General features: G+C 41.9%; 1 non-coding gene across 1 annotated transcript; it reads right to left on the bottom strand.

Moving 5' to 3' along the window:
- Positions 1 to 595: 595 nt before the first annotated feature.
- Positions 596 to 671, bottom strand: Trnaa-agc. The gene has a single exon. It is a non-coding gene; the product is annotated as a tRNA-Ala (tRNA).
- Between the last annotated feature and the right edge of the window lie 14,857 nt (positions 672 to 15,528).

The raw sequence follows: 15,528 nt of genomic DNA, 5'->3' as shown, positions 1-15,528 counted from the left end.
ACTTTAGAACATTTTCATCACTCTGAAAAGAAATCTGAACTCTTAAGTATCAGCCCCAATCCCTCCCCATCCCTACACCACATCAATATTCTTTCTCTGCTTGCCGATTTGCCTATTTTGGACATTTCACATAAACAGAATCATACAATAGATGGCCTTTTGTGACTGACATTTTTTCACTTAGTCTAATGTTTGCAAGATTCATCCATGCTGATGTAAATATCTGTACTTCTTTTCTTTTTATTACTAAATAACATTCCCTGATATGGAATGCCGCCTTTTGTTTATGTTTATTAGTTGTTGAACAGAGGTTTGCTCCTACTTGCTTTTTGCTATTATGAATAATGCTGCTTTGACTTTTTTTTTTCTAGTCGGTCTTGGGGCTTGAACTCTAGGCCTGGGTGCTGTCTCAAGGCAGGCACTCTACCACTTGAGCCACAGTCGCCACTTCTGGTGGCTAATGGGAGATTAAGAGTCTCACGGACTTTCCTGCCCAAGCTGGCTTTGAACCGTGATCTTCAGATCTCAGCCTCCTGAGTAGCTAGGATTACAGGTGTGAGTCACTGGCACCTGACTTTGACTTTTTTGTTGTTGTTGTTGATACTAAGGTTTGAACTCAGGACCTCATGCTTGCTAGGCAGGAGCTCTACCATTTGAGCCACACCTCCAACCCAAGTAATGCTGCTATGAACATTTTTGTGTTGTCATGTGTTTCCATTTTTTTGAGCATATAATTAGAGACAGAACCGATAGCCATATGAATCCATGGTTAAATTTTTTGGAAATGGCCTGTTCACATATTGGCTACACCATACATTCTGCCAACAGTGAATGAGGTTTCTGATTTCTCTGTGCCATTGCTAACAATTGTTATTATATGTCTCCTTTATTATGGAAAGAGGAAGAAAAGAAAGAAGGCATAGAGAAGGAGGAGGAGGACAAGGTGGGGGCAGAGGAGAAGGGGAGTGGGGAGGAAGAAGAAGATGATTCCTAAAACCTTCTCTGAAAGGTTCCACAAGCTCCCTAGAACACCAAAGTAGAGGCCAAACCTTGTGGGGTGGGGAGACACTTGCGATCCTAAGTGTTATTCATGGCAAGACAGGAAGCTAGGGAGGGAGGAGCCCATCCTGATCTTTTATGACAACTTTCTCTTGTGAACTCACAAGAGGGCCCATAAGAATGACTTAAGTCCCTTCTGAGGGGAGCTCCCCAATCACCTAATGACTTCCACCAGGCTCTGCCTCTTCAGAGTTCTTAGCATCTTCACACTGGAACCAAGCTTCCAGCACATGAACCCTTGGGGGGATAGACCACGTCCCAATCATAGCATCCATTGAGAGATGTCTTAACCCATATACCAGTGGAGAGTAGACTGTGGGGAAAATAAGTAATAAATTGGATACTCATTGACTGGTTACTAGAGCTATTTTTCATCCTTATTTTTATAGAGGAAACTGAGGCATATTGCAGTTGAGAAAGTTGCCCCAGGACACAGAGCTAGGCATGGCAGAACTTGGATTCAAACCCAGAAAGTTCATACTCATTAATAAACATATTGTGTCTTAGGGTTTGGGAAGGTTGGCCAAGGTGTTTCCAATATTGCCATATTTATTAAAGCCACCTGGCAAACTCAACCTTCTCCTGCCTCCAAGGATCCTCTAAAATGTGCTGAAACCCACATCATGGTCACCTGATGGCCCAAATTAGGTTTTCTCCCAAGACAGAGAAAACAGTAATGAAGCAGAGCAGAGATTGTCTCAGAGGCCACCTTTTGTCTATCACCAGGGCTTGCTTGCCTGCTTGCTGAGTCTGCCTGAGAGCCATTAAGGGCAAATCTATATTCAGATGGAAGCACATTTAATTTACAGACCATCTGTCTATAACAGGTGAGGGGAAGGCTATCTCCCTTGAGGTATGCCTAGAAGAGTTTTAAAATGTGTTCATAGGCAAACGTTCTTAATAGGATTTAAACGTAGCTCGTCCATTTTGGGCTTCAAACTGATCTCCAGGGAGATGTGTTTTGGAGAGTGGGGTGTGGAGCAGGAAAAGGAGGAGAAAAGATCACCCTCAAGTTGGCAGGAAAGGAGATGTGCCACCACCAATCAGAAAGCAGAATGTGTGGTCAGGAGACATGGCTCAAATGGAAGAGCTCTTGTCTAACAAAGGTAAGGCCCTGAGTGTGAACCCCAGTACCTCGCAAAGAAAATAACAAGAAAAAATAAAAGCTGCAGGAGCTCACTGGAATTGTGCTACTACCCTATAACCAACTTTAGGACTCTTTTTTTTTTGGGTCCGGTCATGGTGCCTGAACTCTGGGCCTGGGCGCTGTCCTTCAGCTCTTCCACTCAAGGCTAGCGCTCTACCACTTGAGCCACAGCACCACTTCCGGCTTTTTTTTTCTTTTGCTTATGTGGTGCTGAGGAATCGAACCCAGGGCCTCAGGCATGCAAGGCAAGCGCTCTACCACTGAGCCACCTTCCCAGCCCTTTTAGGACTCTTTTTATCACCCGCCAGGAGGAAAACATGCATTGTGGAGAAACAGTCCCACAGTCCACTCTTTCTTCAATACCACCTGTTATGTCTGAACCAGAGACTCAGCAATCATTCATTATGAGTAAGCAACCTGCTTTCTGAACGGCTTTAGCATAAGATTATAAGCGTATTAAAACTTTACACTGTAAACCTTTCTAAAATTGCTGTGTGTGTGTGTGTGTGTGTGTGAGAGAGAGAGAGAGAGAGAGAGAGAGAGAGAGAGAGAGAGAGAAGGAGGGAGGGAGGGAGAGAGAGAAAATGTGTACTGGGGTTTGCACTGAGTGCTGCTTGCTCTTGCTTAACTTTTTTTGCTCAAGGCTGGTGCACTACCCTTTAAGCCACACCTCCAATTTGGGCTTTTGGCTGGTTAGTTGGAATCCTCAGATTTCAGCCTCTTGAGTAGCTAGTATTACACATGTGAGCTGCTGATGCCCAGGCTGATTTTGGTTTAAGATGAAACATGCAGGTACTTTTTTTTCAAGTGGGGGATCAGTTACACTAATACCACTTAGTGAATGTTGTAGTGCACTGAAGTTTTCTTAAACATTTTACTTTTCTCATGTATATTTACATTGAGCATTCTGTTGCTGCCTTTCATGACCATGTGTGGTAGGTCACTTCACTCCCAAGCCAGGATTTTCTTCTTTCTTATTTGGTAGTTATGAGGGTTTGAATTTAGGTTCTCATGCTTGCTAGGCTGGCAAGATACTTCTGAGCCAAAATTACAGCCCTGGTGTCCACTGCTTCTTCTTTAGGATAGCACTCCCCTTCCTGTCCTGGTGTAGAAAGGGCTATTTAATTGGAGATAAGAGTCTCATGAACTTTCCTGTCCAGGCTGGCTTCAAACTGCTATCCTCAGATCTCAACCTCCTAAATAGTTAGAATTATAGGCATGAGCTAATTTTTAGGCTCAGCTAATTTTTTTTTGGTCATTTTTTTTGGTCTTGAACTTGGGGCCAGGCAATGTCCCTAAGCTATTTTGCTCAAGGCTAGCACTCTATCACATTGAACCACAGTACTACTTACAGTTTTCTGGTGGCTACTTGGTGATAAGAGTCTCATGGACTTTCCTGCCTGGGCTAGCTTCAAACCATGATCTTCAGATCTCAGCCTCCTGAGTAGCTAGGATTACAGACACAAGCTACTGGTGCTTGGCTAAATACTCTTATTGTATATTTTTTATTCTTATTTCTTGAGGTGCATGTTTGATAGTCTCATCACTGACAAATAATTGTAATATGGTTTCTTGTCTACCAATCTCATGATTGGGTTTAATGAATGCCCTTTTTCAGAAAATATCAAGGCAACGTATACAAAGATATTAAAAGAAAAAAAAGATGCCTCTATGACAATAATGACATCAGCAAGTACAAAAAAATCTATTGACAAGGCCAAGTAATTCCCATTACTTAAGAAGGCAGAGGTAGGAGGATTGTAGTTGGAAGCTGGCCTGGGAGGGGGTGAGACACCCTTCTCCCCCATTTAAAATCAAGTATGAGGCCCTTAGTTCAAATGCTATTACTGCTTGAGGGGTGGGGAGGTCATTATCAATAGTAATGCTGAAAATAAACCCTGAAGAGACAAAAGCATGTGACTAAATGGAGAACCGAACCATGTGCTCTCATGAGGGGGTTTGCGCTGATAAAGACGTGTATTCTCCTGAAGTTACCATAGTTCCCCCAAAATCTAAATAACTTTGTGACAGCTGAAAAACGTCTTTTAATAAGTGATAAAGACATGCAGATAGCCAAGATTTTGGGGAAGAAGTGTCTTAAAACATGGATATCTTCTGAGATGGAAAAATGTGTTACACAGACTTACGTTGTGTTACTGGTAATGAGATCGATCTGAAAGGCGACAGCTATAAGCCAGACTTATAGTCAGGTTTCAATGATCTGGTTTAGATGAATAGGTTTAAAATAACCATAGTTCATTATTTAAGTCAGGAGTGAACACGCATATGTGAAGACGTCAGCCTTTGTGCAGAAGTCAGGTCATCCTTGGGTACCTCCTGCTGCCGCCCAGCGCCAGTCTGTGTCATGGCCACAGTGCTCTGCTGGAAGGACGGAGGTGCTTACCCTTTAGAGCCCTCACACACAGGCCAGGGGAAAAGCCGGAGAGCTGGGGACCACTCTGGCAACGCTGGGAGAGAAGGCCAGGCTCTTGTTAGCTATGCTTCCATGAAACCACCATGCTCTGGCAGAGTTGCTGTTCGAGATCTAGCAAGTCCAGTTTTTTGAACCTGATGAAAACCAAGTTTGGAGAGAAGGGATGGTCCCTCTGGTGTCATCCCAGGCTCTAGGTGGAGAGGTGGGGAGGGGGATCCCTTAGCTTCCTCTTTAGACCAGCAGGGCTACTTCCCATGGGACATCTCTTTGCTTGCGGAAGAACCAAATTAAAACAAAACAAAACAGGAAGAACTTGACAAATACACTGACCTCAACCCCTTCCAAGAACCCACCCAGCGCTCAGAAGGCATCTCTCTTAGTGTGCTGGGTAGTGCAATGAGAACATTTTGTTAAACAGACAAACAAACAAACAGCAACGATCAAGGCTGGGTTTGGTGGCTCACTCCTGTAAATCCGAGCTTCCCAAGAAGTTGAGATCAGACGATCACAATTGAAAACTATATGACCTAGGATTTCTACTCCCATGTATAAACACAAAAGAAATGAAATGTTCATGAAAAGATATATACATGAATGTTCCTAATTCATAAGACCATAAAAGTGAGTAGAATCTAAATGTCTATCTGTTAATGAATGGATAAACAAATGGCATATTCACCCATACAAAGGGATATTATTCAGCTGTAATGAAAAGGGAAGTTTCCATTCATGCTACATCATTGATGGACCTCGGAATCATTACACTAACTGAAAGAAGGCAGTCACAAGGGGCCACAAGGGTTTATTTATATAAAATGTCAGGTGGGGAAACCATAGAGATAGGACATTGATTGGCTTTGAAGATGGGAGGCCGGTGAGGAGTTCTTGTTTGTGCTATGGGATTTCTTTTTTTTTTTTCTTTTTTTCTCAGTTGTGGGGCTTGAACCCTGGTCCTGGGCTCTGTCCCTGAGCTCTTCACCACTTAAGCCACAGTGCCACTTCTAGTTTTCTGGTGGTTAATTGGAGGTTAAGAGTCTGACGAACTTTCCTGCTTGGGTTGGCTTTGAACCCCGATCCTCAGATCTCAGCCTCCTAAATAGCTACGATTACAGGTGTGAGCCACCAGCACTTGTGTCTATGGGATTTCTTTTGGTGTGATTGAAAATTGATTGGGGGTGATAAGTGTACAAAATTATGGCTATACTTCAAAGTATATTTTAAAATTGTAAATTTTATGCTATATGACTTGTATTTCAACTTAAAAACATTTCAAAATAGTATTGCAATACTAGCTGGGTGATGGTGGCTCATGCTTGTAACCCTAGCTACTCAAGAGACTGAGATATGAAGATCCTGATTTGAAGCCAGCCTGGGCAGGACAGTCTGTGAGACTCTTATCTCCAATTAACTACCAAAAAGCTGGAATTAGAGCTGTGGCTCAAGTGGTAGAGTACTACCCTTGATAGAGCCTTGGCCCTGAGTTCAAGCTTCAGGACCAGCACAAAGAACAAATTGCAAAATTGCAATTCAAATCTCTCTTTCTCTCTCTTTCTTTCTTTTTTTCTCTCTCTCAGAATTACATATCAATGTTTTTAGTTTCTTATTCATATTCTAATGTATTATCTAGCTTATTTCCAATTAGCATTTCCAATCTGTAAAAAAAGGAAAATATTAACTTTATATAAATGTGAGATAGTTTCATAAATGAATCCACATTCTGCAACTATTCACATAAATGTACAGAGCTTGTAATGAATAAAATAGAACAAATGAAAAGTATGCATAGTGGTAAAGTATGTCTGAATTAAAAAACTTACAACTTTTTGGATCTATACAATACCAATAATGTAATAATATACACAATACCAATCTGCAGCTATACCAAGTAGGTGGGAAATAATGTTATTTCTCTTACAAATTTCGTTATGATTTTGCTTATTTGATATTGAAAATGCGAAGGACTACTTTATGGAGTTCATAGCCTCTAACCCCCACGGAACAATGGGGTCTGCACTCAGGGCCTTGGCCAAACACTCTGCCCCTTGAGCCATGTTCCCAGCCCATAGTTTCCCTTTTCAGTCTACAGATCTTCATTAAGCACTTGTTTGTGCCGGTACTGGGGCTTGAACCCAGTCCTTTGGCTGGTGCTCTAGCACTTGAGCCACACATCCACCTCCAGCTTTTTGCTGGATTATTGAAGATAAGAGTTTTCTAGATTTGTCTGCCTGGTCCGGCTCTGAACCATGATCCTTAGAACTTAATCTGGTAAGTGGCTAGAATTATAGGAATTAGCCACCAAGGTCAACTTAAATATATTTTTTGGTTTCTTTCCTGAACTTTTCCTTTATTAGTTTTTCCTTGTTCATCTTTAGTTTTCTTTTCCTTCTTGTCAAAACTGTTCAAACTTGTCCAAAACTGTTCATTTCCTATAATGTTCTCGTGTTTAGGATTTGATTTTGAGGAATATTTCTTAATAACTGGAACTTTTATAAATTTTCTCTAGTTCCTTTGGGTATTTACTTGGTTATTGTTAGGTTTTTAAAAGGAGGTAGCCGAGTAAGAACAGCACCAGCACGCACGTGGTATTCAGGTAAGGGGTAGGTTTATTCACTAGACCTGCTGGGACCAGGCAAGGTTGGCATTCCACGTGGCTGGGAAAGAGAGAGGAAAGAGCTAGAGCAGAGAGAGAGCAGAGAGAGCTAGAAAAGAAGAGCAAGAGCAAGAGCTAGAAACGAACAGAGAGAGAAAGAGAGAGAGTCTGGGCCTGGGCTAGGCCTTATGTAGGGTATGGGCGGGGAAAGGTGTGGCCACATCAAATTCAGATGTGACCTCAGCGGATGCAGATGTGACCTCTTCCAGGTGTCTCAGTTGCCTAGGTAACGCAGGTAATGGGTGGAGACTTTGCTGCGAGGAGGGTGGAGTCTGCTAGCCATCCAGGAGCGGACCTTACAGTTATATCAGTGGTTTGTAAATATTTTGCTCCTTAATTTTTACTTGTTTTGTATATAAAACATGTCTTTCATAACTTATTAATTTTATATTTACTACTTTTTAAAGCTTTTTACTTAAATCTTCAAACAATTAGCTGTAGGTCTCATTATTTTTCTCTTTTTCTTTATTACTATAGTAAAGAAATAAAGAAATACGGAAGTGGCGCTGTAGCTCAGGTGGTAGATTGCTAGCCTTGAGCTGAAGAGCTGAGGGACAGCCCTCAGGCCCAGAGTTCAAGGCCTACGACCAACAAAAAAAAAAAAAAAAAGGAAAGGTTTATCTGACTCAGTTTTATTAGTGTACCTAGTATCTTTTTGGTTTTAAAAACAACGTCTCCAAGTTCAATGAGGCTTTTGAACTCTATTGTTCCAACCTAGGCCATTCTTCCATTCCCATCTGGCCAAGTACAGACAAGTAGTATGTTGATTTTCACTCTGATTTTATTGTATTGAAGTCTAGAAAAGTTTAAATCTTTTTGAGTCTCTTGATAATATTTTGGTCTTCAAAATTGCAACTAATTTTTGTGAAAGCTTAATATACACCAAGGAAAGTCCTCTATTTCCTCATTTGTCTCTGTTGGAGACGTTTCTTTAGGCCTCCTTTTGTGGCAGAAGACGTGGAGCTGAGGAAGAGCCTGCTGGGGCCAGTGAATGCAGCATTGTTGGGAATCCATGCCAACATGCTCCAACAGAACCCTTCCCCTGCTGGTGCTCACGTCCATTGAAGACACAGAGCAGAGCTGCCTTTGGCTAAACAGCATGTTTGGGGAGTTCTCCCTTCCTTCAGCTTACCTATCTGATACACAAAGCATCAGACTGAAGGCTATTCTTGGTCCTCTTTTAGGCTTTGGCTGACAAAAGAATTCTCTCCTAGAGGGCTGACTTCCTATGCAAATCCATCTCCAGTGGATCCCCCATTGGTATTCTGGGCAAGTCTAGGAATGCTGGAATCCTGGGATGAACATAACTTCATCAGTCAAGCTAGCACATGCCATGTTTGTGTGCAAGTATGATTTATCTGAGCCAGATTTAAAGTAGTTCTTTCTTCTCTTTAAGTGTGTGTGTGTGAGTGTGTATGTGTGTGTGTGCTTGTTTGTGTATGTTTAAAATAAGGTGAATAGATTTAATCCAGTCTGTGATTCTGTTTTTTTTTTTTTAAATAGGAGAATTTAGTCCATTTATATGTAATCTTATAATTATTGTAATTGTGTTATCTGGCACTTTTCTTAGTCAATAAAATTCTTTGTTTTCAACTTAGAATAATTTAGGTGAGATCAAATGCAACATTTTTAAAAAATCCAATTTCCTAGGATTTTACTGTCTTCACTTACCTAACAAAACAATATTGTGTTCATTTTTCATGCCTACGCTCTTTTTCATACATAGATTCAGAGGTGATTTTTTGTTGTTGTTTACATAACTTCTCCAATCCTCCTTTAAGTAAATATTCTTGGTTTTGTTTCACTAACCTAAGACATGTCATCCTAGTTAAGTATTGTAAGATCTCTTGTCTACAGCATATAATTATACACACACCACACACACACACACACACACACGCACGCACACACACAAATACTTTTTTTTGTCAGTCATGGGGCCTGAACTCTGGGGGCCTGGGTGCTGTACCTCAGCTCTTCAGCTCAAGACTAGCACTCTACCACTTGAGCCACAGCGCCACTTCCGGCTTTTTCTACTTATGTGGTGCTGAGGAATCAAACCCAGGGTCTCATGCATGCAAGGCAAACATTCTATCACTGAGCCACCTTCCCAGCCATGATTATAACTTTTTCTTGTGTATATACTCTTCAGAAAAATCACTGCTCTCCTCAAATTAGCCTATATGCATACTCATACCCTCACCTCTAGGGAAGATGTTGACTTGTATAGTCATAATTCTTCTGGATGAGTTTGTTTCCCTGGCTCAGCTGATTGGCTCAGATGGTTCCCTAACCCAATGCATAAACTGCCCTCAGCCAATCAGATACTTTTTCTATAAAATCGTAGAATGAGGAAATAAAGTGAAAAAATGTTACACGCTGGAAAAGGTCATATTCTTTATTGAATATTTCATCTCCACTCCTCCAACACATGCATGCATGCATGCATACACTCATGTGTATATATACACACACAGACTGGCTCTATGGATTGTTGATCTAAAAAAGAATTGTGGGTTCTATACAAGAAGTTTGGTAGGCCATGTTGCGTGCTGCAGGGATAGAATATATACTCCATTGGGACCAATGGATAATCATGACCAAGATATGCAGTCATTTATGTTTCTGCTAGTGACTGCCATTTAGGATAAGCTCTTATTAAATCGTTATAATATGTTTACTAGTTATCAGGCACTGTTGAAAGTGTACTGGCTCATTTAAATGTATTGGCTCATTTAAATCTCTACCAGTGGCAAAGAAAATGGAGACCCAGAAGGGTTAAGTAACTTGCCCAAGGTCTCACAGTGAATAACTAGCGGAGTTGGATTTAATCCAACAGTTTGGCTCCCCCAGCCCCTGTACCTTAAGTGTCACTATGCTGTACTGCTGTGATGTTGGATTTGCAACACGAGACACCTCTTTCTGTTAAATCACCTTCATATAAAGCTGGTAACTGGGAGGTGGCAAAATATAGAAGAAAAGTTAAATTTTGTTCTATAAAGCTCTTCCTCTGCAGTGAATTCAACAAAGGTCCCAGCACTCTCGTTTTGTGAATTTTATGCCATTCCTCTCTTTATAGTATATAAATTATTAGATGCCACTTGCTGCCGGTGAGACATTAAGAGTGATTAAGAGAACACTTAAAACTTGAAAAAACAAGCTGGGCGCTGGTGGCTCACACTTGTAATCCTAGCTACTAAGGATGCTGAGATCTGAGCATCACACTTTGAAGACAGCCTGTGCAGGAAAGTCTGTGTGAGACTCTTATCTCGAATGAACTACTCAGAGAAAGGTGGAAGTAGTGTTGTGGCTCAAGTGTTAGAGTGCTAGTCTTGAGTGCAAAAAGGCTCAGGGACAGTGCCCAGGCCCTGAGTTCAAGCCCCAGGATCAGCAAGAAAAAAAAGTGAAAAAAACATTGATGATCCTATCTCTAAGGGATAGGAGAAAGATGAAGTAGGATGGTAAGAAAATATCAAAATGAAGACATAAAGTTTTTTTTGAGGTAGGTTTCACCATGTAACTGAGGATGGCCTTAAATTTGTGATCCTCCTTCCTCAGCCTCCTGAGTGCTGAGATTATAGGTCTGTGCCACTAGGTTAGGCTAAATGATCTGAAAGCTAAGAATGAGATGTGTGTGACGATGCATGCCTATAATCTTAGCTGCTTTCCATTGGGGAGGTAGTAGGATCACAGTTCAAGGTCAGTCCTGGTGAAGTTAGCTAAAGACCTTATCTGAAAAACAAACTAAAGAAGGACTTTGGGGACATGACCAAAGTGCTACACAGTGCTCACCTAGCCTGGCCAAGCTGGAGTTTAATCTCCAGTACTGGGGGTGGGGGTGAAGGGAAAGAGTGGAATGAAAATTTAGAAGGAAGCTGGGCAACAGGGGCTCAAACTTGTAATTCTAGATACTCAGGAGGCTGAGAAATGAGGATCTAGATTTGAAGCCAGCCCCGGCAGAAAAGTCCCTGTGAGACTCTTACCTCCAATAACCCACTCAAAAACTGCAAGTGGGGGGCTGGGAAGGTGGCTCAGTGGTAGAGCGCTTGCCTTGCATGCTCAAGGCCCTGGGTTCGATTCCTCAGCACCACATAAGAAAAAAGCCGGAAGTGGCGCTGTGGCTCAATTGGTAGAGCGCTAGCCTTGAGCTGAAGAGCTGAGGGACAGCGCCCAGGCCCAGAGTTCAGGCCCCACGACCGGACCCAAAAAAAAAAAAAAAAAAAAAAAACTGCAAGTGGAACTGTGGCTCAAAGTGGTAGATTGCTACACTTGAGCAAAAAGAGTTCAGGGACAGTGCCTAGAGTTCAAGCTCCATGGCTGACAGAAAGAAAGAAAGAAAGAAAGAACTCCAACCTTATAAATGATAATGTTTTCTAAAATTCACATTAAAAGAAGCATTTCTGAACTAAGAAAGAAGTGGAAGAGCTGGGCACCAGTGGTTCTTGCTTGTAATCTTAGCTACTCAGGAGGCTGAGATCTGACGATTGAGGTTTAAAGCCAGGCCAAGAAGTAAATCTGAGAGATTCTTAGCTCAAATTACTTGCAAAAAGTGTGGAAATGAAGCTCAAGTGGTAGAACTCTAGCCTTGAGTGACAAAGCCAAGGGACAAAATCCAGGCCCTGAGTTTAAGCCCCAGGATCGGCACACACACACACACACACACACACACACATACACACACGCACGCACACACACACATACAGTGAAAGAACTAGGAAAAAATATGATATTAATAAAATTGTGAAAAACTTCATTAACAGTTAAAATATGTTAGAGATGAAATGTTAAACAGGAGTTAGAACGTAAAACAGAAAACTAACATAAAAGGATAGAATGAGGGGCTGAGAAAGTAGCTCGGTGGTAGAGTATTTGCCTTGACAAAAAAAAAAAATGAAAGTGGCTCCTAAAATGTTCTAATAATTTTTAGATTATAAAAGCTAAGAGGGGGCTGGGAAGGTGGCTCAGTGGTAGAGTGCTTGCCTTGCATGCTTGGGTTCAATTCCTCAGCACCACATAAGCAAAAAGAAAAAAGCTGGAAGTGGCACTGTGGCTCAAGTGGTAGAGCGCTAGCCTTGAGCTGAAGAGCTGAGGGACAGAGCCCATGCCCAGAGTTCAGGCCCCATGACCGAACTCAAAAAAAAAAAAAAAAGCTAAGATGAAGGCTGGAGTTATGACTGAAGAAATAGAGTGAAGGCTGTGAGCAAGAAAGATGAGTGAGCTCAAGCCTTGAGTTCAAGTCCCTGTGCCAGAAAAGAAAGAAAAATAATTTAGAGAAAATAATCCCAGCTATGTTGGAGAAAGTGATAAGAAGAACTGAAATTTAAGGCCAGTTGAGGCAAAAAAGTTATTGAGACCCCCCATTTCAACTAATAAGCTGTGAGTGGTGGTTTTTACATACCATCACAACTATGTAGGAGGTATAAAATGGAGGATCACCATCTAGCTGGCCATGGCCTCTACTTAAAAAATTAATTAAGGCAAAAAGGGCTGGGGTGATGGTTCAAATGGTAGAGTGCCTACTTAGCAAGTGCAAGGTCCTGAGTTCAGACCCCAGTACCATATGCACACACACACACACATGCACACACACACACACACACACACACACATACACACACACACACACACACACACAGAGTTAAGCGAACCCCTCTCCCCAATACTTGAAATTCAAAAGGAAAAAGTATTTACTTGACCTTAAATGAGGCAAGAACAAAACCAAGCTACAACCAGACAACTGCCAATCGGAAACAGAGACCTGGGCGGAGTGGAGGTGTTGAAGTTGATGTACTCATGCCCATTGTTCACCCACAGCACCTTCAGCCCCCATGTGTAAAGAGCAGGCTCTTGGCACCCCATTATGTCCCACAGCTGTGCTGGGTTGTCCAGTTAGATCCAGTCTCCCAAAGTGGTACCCTAGGCCAGGAAGCACTCCCTCATTTTGGTGCTTGGAGTGTTTTCAATTCTACTTTCTTTTATCTTTCCCTTATTTCAGAGTGCTTTCATTATCTTTTAGTTCTTTTATGATGAAATCAGCATGTGAAAGGCAATTAAATCAAGCTACCAAGTGAATTTATTCTACCTTATCTCCTTGACATTCTTGTGGTATTACATTTGGTCATGACACTGTTTTTCACATACAGTCCCACAAGTTCATACATGCAATCCCACCTTTATCACCTTGGTTCACCGTTTATTGATCTTGAGTTGCTTAGTTACTGCTTCCTTCACTGTTACTGGTAAGGGAAATGAGAATCTACAGCTCAAGGACTGGACTGGTAGGTGAGGGTGTGGTGAAGAGGTTAACTTCAGGCAGTAAAGGCTCTTGCGTCTGCTTTTGTGACGCAGATGGATGCTAAAACTGAAATCTGGATTAGAGAAGTTGTTGTTGGTGGTGGTGGCTAGATAGGATTGTTTTTGGAAAGTCTGGGGACAATAATTGCTGCTCATAACCCCTAAACTGCTGAAAATGCTAGACCTTCACAACAGATGGATAGACTGAGTATTTGTATCTCCTCAAAGTCATATGGAAAGTGAGTCCTTTGGGAAGTAACTGGGTCATGAGGGTGGAGCTCTGAAGAATGGGATTAGTGCTTTTATGAGAAGGAGTTGTAAAGCTAGTATCTAGCTCCCTTCCTGTCATGTCAGGACAAGAACTGGGAAGTGGGCCCTGATCAGACAGTGAATCTGCCAGTGCCTTGATGTTGACTTCCTAGCCTCTGGACCCATGAGAAATATGTTTCTGTTGTCTAAGTGTCTGTCTGTGGTACTCTGTTAGAGCAGTGAAGACTGAATAAGACAGACACTGTCCCTCCCATTCCCAAACTGGAATGCTTCCAGAGGCTGTAGATGGCTCTCTTCATTTACCAACAGGTTGGGTAATTCTGGTCCCACTAATATGCTGGATCTTGGGGGCTCTTCTGAAAGCATCATTAACTGGCCAACCACCATCTAGAGTCTGAAGCCAAACACAGCATATCACTTTGTAGCTTTTCTGCAGTTCCTTGAAAATATGCCCAGCAATAATAAACCTTCATCTCTTGAGGCATCATTGAACTTTCCCACAAATGAATTGTCTGGCTCTTAAACAGTATAACCTTTTAGAATAGAGAGCACATTCAAAGCTGCAAGCACTATGCAATTCATAGTTTATCAACTCCATGTGTTTGGGCCTTCCCTTTTCTATATTATGAGGTGACTGTCCCTTTTGTTTCCAAATGGTTTAGTTTCCTTTCACTAAATTATGACCACTTTTTTACTCTACTTTGCTGGTATTACCCGTAAGTCTCTGCCATAGACCAGATGCATGTGCTCCCATTCCCAATTCTTATATTGAATCTTAACACCCAATAGGATGGCAGTAGGAAGTTGGGTCTTTGGTAGGTGATCAGGTCATGAGAGCCAAGTCCTCATTATGGGATTAGTCCCCTTATAAAAGAGACAAGAGAGCTCTCCTGTACTGCCATGTGAGGACTATGAACAGGAAGTAGGCCCACATCAGACACTGAGTAAGCTGGAAGGTTGGATGTGTCAGCCTTCAAAGAAGCAGGTTGCTCATATGCCCCCTTGACCAGTACTTTGTGTGTTTCTAAAATTTTCAGCCAAACTTTAAATTTCTTGGTCTACTTCTACAGATAGCTGGTCAAAGCTATCAGTGGATAGATCTATGCGGTCTCCAAGAGAAAAAAATATTTCTCTTTTGAGAGAGATTATTTGCAATATTTGTCCTAGTGGGAACATGTAGAAGTTATAGACTGCAGACATACTTGAGGGGCAAGCTTCTCAGCCCGGCTCCATTCCAGAGTGTGTGGTGTTTGTTCTTCAGCCTGTATGAGGAAGTTGCGCTCATTTGAGAGCCCTGAGATATGTCCACTGAGATATGTCCACCCTAGCCCTGTAGCCTTCATTACAGATGACACTTTCCCCAAATCGGGTCAAGACATCTGATGAAATATGCCTGTTGAATTTAGGTGACTGTGTAGGATATCCTTCCTTTGCTCTTCTATTTCTGCTTAGTCCTGAAATCCCACATTGCATTGCTTTAAGTCTTTGTTCTCTGCCTCTGCTGGGTCTCCCTATTTCTGTCCCATTGGTCCTTTTTCTACCTTTTGAATCCCTGGACACCTGACATCCTCTGCTTTCTGCCTTAGCTGGGCATCGCCTATCTTACAGCTTGAACAGATAAATTTTGACCATATCATAGTTTGGCTGTGGGTTCTGGGAAGGTCTTGGAGAAAT

Source organism: Dipodomys spectabilis, unplaced genomic scaffold, assembly GCF_019054845.1.
Source record: "Dipodomys spectabilis isolate Male_0828 unplaced genomic scaffold, ASM1905484v1 ptg000051l, whole genome shotgun sequence".
Lineage (NCBI taxonomy): Eukaryota > Metazoa > Chordata > Mammalia > Rodentia > Heteromyidae > Dipodomys > Dipodomys spectabilis.
Note: the sequence above shows the minus strand (reverse complement) of the source record. Positions and strands in the feature narration are given on the sequence as shown.